Raw genomic sequence first — 5,699 nt, 5'->3', positions numbered from 1 at the left:
TCTGAGCATCCTGTCTCTTCCCTCAACCCCCATCAGGTGGGATTCAAAAACCTCAGCAACCAGTTTGCTGCCCAGTTGCTGGATGGGCGTGGCCTACCAGAACTTCCAGAAGCACATTTTTTGCCTTCCCAAGGGTCCAGAGACTTCTCTTGGGCCTCAAGGAGGGCAAAAGTGGCTTCCCCGGGCTCTGGACACTCTCCGGAAGCTGGAAACAGGCCCGTTTTGTGATTTCCAGTACTTCTGGTAGGGCCGTTTTTCAACTTCTCAGGGTTTGGAGGCTTCCCTTGGGCCTCTGAGAGGGCAAAAATGGCCTCCCCTGGGCTCTGGAGGCCCTTCAAAAGTCAGAAACAGGCCCATTTCTGGTCTTCCAGAAGTCCCATTTTCCTCCTTCCCAGAGCCTCTTTGTGAACCCTGAATTGAAAATGGGTTGTGTGAAGACTCCTGGAGGGGCAAGGTGGGTGGGCAGGGCCAACCAGTTGGTTCAAATACTGATTTGGTGAAAATTTAACATCCGGTTCACCTGAACAGATTCGAACCAGTAGAATCCCACCCCTGCCCCCTATCTAACACTGGCAACAAAGGTGGGATAGTTGGAAGCAGGGCAGAGACCTCCTTAGAGTGTCGGGTATGGGGGAAATCATCCCAGGTCAGCATGTAAGTTTAAAGGCACCATTTGCCAGCATTGCAAATGCAGGGGACACATAGCTGAGGCTTGTAGAGTGAGCCAGCCAATCTATCATTGCCAGAGACCATCTTTATCCCCACACAACCTCTTGGCCCACAGATGGGATTATGGAAGGCACCATTTTCAAAATACAAGTGGAAAGAAAGTCTTCACAGAAGCTAGGGAGACCCATCATACAATAGTGGGGCATTCCGACATTTACAAATCAAAGAAATTCCATATCATTGTGCTAATTGAAGGAAGCCTGTTAGTGTTTGGGGATAAACCCCCTAGCAGAGTGTGCAGCAGCAGTCAAGCCAGGCAGGCAAATGAGAGAGAGAGTGGGCCCAAGAGTATACACACACTGGAGACAAAAACACTGTTTGTGGTTTTAAAATAGTTATTTAATTCACACAGAGATTAAGAAGTGTCATTCAGTCCATATGTCAGTATCCAGTATATCAATCCAGTTACCTAGTTCATTAACAGTCAGTACAATGTTCTTATCTGCTTGAATATCTTCTCCTTCCGATACCTTTCTCTCAAGGACAACGCTGAATCCTCAGCTCACCAAGCAAACAGTCCTTGTGTTCAGTTGAAATGGTATCTGGCACAGTAGCCTCCAAAAGCAAGCAGATAGACGTTCCAGCAGGCAGCAGACCAGGAACAGAACCAGGTGCATCCAGAAGCCGGGTCTATTACGTTTCCCTTCCTACCTATATTACTGCCTGCAACCGCACCCACAATGACATTGCAGTTTCTTGCTTAAAGCTACATAGCCACTTAATCCTGGGTTTACATATTTATTCAACCCAAACCTGGTTGGTGTATCCATATACCCAACATTCTCCCCTTTTGGGTGATATAAATATGTAATGCCTTTACATTCTAAACCCATATTTTTCACAACTCTCTAGATGCTTAATAGCACCTTGGGTTTTAGTAAAATGATCAGCTACATTGTCCTCCGACATGCAGTACTCCAGCTGTATCAATTTACTCTGTACAGATTGTCGTACATTAAGATACCTCAAATCTGTATGTTTACTTCTCGTTTTAACTGCAATATTAGTGGCCATTTGAATTGCTGCCTGATTATCTTCATGTACAACTATAGGGTAATTTACAGTTATACCCATATCCTTCAACATTTGTTTGTACATAATCAACTCAGTACACAATAAAGATAAACAGGAGAATTCTGCCTCCATAGTAGACAAACTTATATGCTGTTGCCTTATAGACTTCCAGCCAATTAATGTCTTACCCAGCATTATGGCTGTTCCTGAAGTCGACTTTCTAGTATCTCTTTCTGCTGCAAAACTAGCATCTGCATAAGCACTCAATATGAGATCACCTTTTGGTTCTAAATACAGTGCATGGTGTAATGTTCCTTTAAGATATCTTAGGATTCTTCTCAATGCTATCCAGTGACATTGAAGCGGGTCATTATTGTGTCGTGCCAGCTGATTAATACTAAAAGCAATATCTGGCCTTGACCAATTGCTAATATATGATAAGCTACCAATCAAAGATTGATACAGTTCCTTATCACATTTGGGACTTTGTGTATCCATTTTGCAAATATCCTGACTCATTGGAGTCTTTGCAGGCTTACAAAGTTCCATTTTATAATCTATTAGCAATTTCGATATCTTATCTTCCTGAGATATCCTAAAACCTTTCTGTGTTCTCAGTATATTCAATCCTAGATATCTCTTTATCTCCCCTAATTGCTTGATTTTTACCTTCTCGGCTAATGATGCAATTATTTCATTTGCTTCATCATTAGTCTTAGTTATCAGAGCAATATCATCAGTAAACAACAATAATAATGATATTTTCCCATTCTTTTCTCTCTTAAATAGACATGGGTCGGCTAAACCAGCTTTAAACCCTATATTGGTCAGTTCCTTCACAATATACTGGTTCCATTCATAGCCCGATTGTTTAAGACCATAAAGGCTCTTCTTTAATAACCAACAATCATTATTATTGTCATTGTCATCCTTAAATCCATTAGGCCTTTTCATATAAACAGTATGTCTTAGTGGAGCATGCAAATAAGCAGTTTCCACATCTAAATGGTTAACTATATATTGCTTGCTTGCTGCCCACACTAATGCTGCCCTTAAAGTTGCTGCTTTCAGACTAGGTGCAAATACTTCATCATAGTCTTTTGCACTTTGTCTAAAGCCTTGGGCTACTAACCTTGCCTTATGGATTGTGTTTCCATCTTTATCTGTTTTTATTTTAAAAATCCATTTGCAGCCAATGGGTTTTTCATTACTAGGTAATCTCACGTTTTCATACACTTGCATATCCTTCAAGGATTTCAATTCTTTATTAATTGCTGCATACCACTTTTCTTTCTCTTTAGAAGGATATCTTCTAATCTCATCCACAGTATTTGGGATTCTATTTTCCTGGCACACTGTATTAGCCTGGTATCTATCAGGCGGTCTAGATATACGTGTAGTCCTTCTGGGTATTACTGGGCTTGGTTGAGTTACTACCTGTTCCTCATCTTCAGCTATTTCTTCCTCTAGGGGCTGTGCTTCATCCTGTACTTCTTCCTTTACATTATTTTTAAAGTTACAGGGATACTTAATGGGATTTCTATAGGATTCAATAACCACTTCGTTATTGCTATCCTGCTCTAACTTATCCCATCCTACGTGCTCTAGAAATTGGGCATTAGCACTACATAACACCTTAGATGTGCCTTTCTCCCAAAATCTATATGCCCTATGGTTAGCTTGGTAACCAACGAAGAAAAATTGTTTAGCTCTGTGTTGCCCTTTACGCCTGAGTTGTGTAGGGATATGCACCCATGCTGGTGCACCAAATGTGTGCAGGTAACTCAGATCAGGCTTCTTGCCATGCCACATGGTGAATGGTATTTCACCAGTAGTTGAGTTAACCACGTTATTTAATAAATGATTAGCACACATTGTGGCCTCCCCCCACAAAGAATCAGGTAACCCAGAATCAGTTAACATAGTACGGGTCATTGCCTGCAATGTTTGGCCTCGCCTTTCAACATATGCATTGTGTTGTGGTCTGTATGGTGCAGATGTCTTATGAGCTATTCCAGCTGCCTTTAATCTACTCTGGAATTTGCTATTAACAAATTCCGTACCATTATCTGTCACCAAGGTTATAATTTGCCGTTTGGTTTTTCTTTCAGCAAACTTTAACCAGTTGAAGAAATGTTGATATGTTTCAGTTTTGCTTTTCATTAGGTAGCAAAACCCATATCTAGAGTAATGGTCCATAATGCTCAGTATATATCGAGCACCCCCCATACTGGGTTTCTTTGGACCAATAATGTCTGCAAATACTACTTCTAAAGGTTCTTTAGTTTTGAAACCATTTAGCCTATTTGCAGGCATTATTTTACTCTTATCTTCACAACAGACATTACAACGCAAATACTTATCACAGGGTTTTAACCTTATTCCTTCAGATAACTCTACCGTACGTTTTAGCATTTTAAAATTTACATGCCCCAAACGTCTATGCAATAAATGGATACATTCATCATGAGGCTTGATATTATTAAATACAGTCTGTGCCTCCCCTTTCTTACTATCATGTAAGACATATAATGCTCCATTTAAAGCTGCAGTTACCTTTTTGCCATCTCTTTCCAGTATGCACTTATTATTCTTAAATGTAACTACATATCCTAGTTTATCCAATACTCTTACAGAAAGTAAATTCATTTTTAACTGTGGTACATACAACATTTTTATATTCTGGTTTAAACATGGACAATAAGCAATACCTTCACCCTTGGCCTTGAGGTGCCAACCATTGGCGAGTGATATACGTTGTGAGCTTGTAGACATTTTTATAAACTTTGTCTTATCTCTCGTGATGCAGTGGGATGCACCACTGTCCACCACCCATAAATCATTCTTCATATCACAATTGCCAAACATGGCCAGTTCAAAGGATTTCTTTGGCTTCTTTACATTCTGGCTTTTTCCTTTTCTGCAGAATCTTGCCAAATGTCCTCTGCCTCCACAATTAAAACACTTTTTAATTGTGTATGCCGTTGAAGATAACTTCTCTTCTTCCGGGTGCTTTACTTTACACAGCTGGTTTCTTTCAAGCTTTGAAGATAATTTCTCTTCCTTATTCTTATCTTCCCTCAGCTGGTCACGTTCACTCCTTCTCCTGGCTTCTTCTAATAGCCTGCCGGTTATCTCAGTTACTGATAAACTGTCTTTTGGCAATACCTCTAATGCAGTCACAAAATCATCATAGCTTCGATCCAAAGAAGACAGTATAATGTATACTTGTTGCAACTCATTAAATATAAGCTCTTTTTCTTGCAATTCTTGAAAAATGCTTTTCATACAGTTTAAATGAGTCAACATGTCTCCATTTATCTCAAGATGTGTTCTAAACAGCTTCCGTGTAAGATTGATATGAGCTCCTACACTGTCTCGAACATAAATCCTTTTGAGATTATCCCAGCATTCTGCAGCATTTTCCACTCCACGGATATGAATGAGTTGCTGGTCAGACAGGGTGAGACCTATGATGCACAAAGCCTGTTCATTCTTTCTTTCATAGTCCTGTATCAGTTTATAATCCTCTTCATCATTAGGATTTAAGTTTGATACATCTGGTGGGTTTGCTATTATGTCCCACAAACCTTCTCTTCGTAGCAGTAAACTACATTTCATTGACCATGAAACATAGTTTGTTCCATCTAGTCTGGATATCATGGACAGATGTGGCAAATTGACTTGTGCCATTGCTCTTGTGAAAAATAACTATTTAACAAACAGTTTGTATTTACAGTAATGTGCAACTCACACCAGCTCTCACTGCTATATCCTGGTTAGTTAGACTGTGCTCTCTGCTGGGCCCATAACCAATGTTAGTGTTTGGGGATAAACCCCCTAGCAGAGTGTGCAGCAGCAGTCAAGCCAGGCAGGCAAATGAGAGAGAGAGTGGGCCCAAGAGTATACACACACTGGAGACAAAAACACTGTTTGTGGTTTTAAAAATTTAACTT

The 5,699-nt window shown here is 40.2% G+C and overlaps 1 protein-coding gene across 1 annotated transcript in view; it reads left to right on the top strand.

The window, feature by feature from the left end:
• LOC113453650 (sodium channel protein type 4 subunit alpha-like) overlaps positions 1 to 5,699 on the top strand; it is a 137,403-nt gene that overhangs the window by 83,828 nt on the left and 47,876 nt on the right. The window lies entirely within an intron of this gene.

This window comes from Pseudonaja textilis, unplaced genomic scaffold (assembly GCF_049901715.1).
Source record: "Pseudonaja textilis isolate UNSWEBS1 unplaced genomic scaffold, rPseTex1.2 PTEXSCF33, whole genome shotgun sequence".
In the NCBI taxonomy this organism is placed as follows: domain Eukaryota; kingdom Metazoa; phylum Chordata; class Lepidosauria; order Squamata; family Elapidae; genus Pseudonaja; species Pseudonaja textilis.
This window is presented reverse-complemented; position numbering and strand designations above follow the sequence as displayed.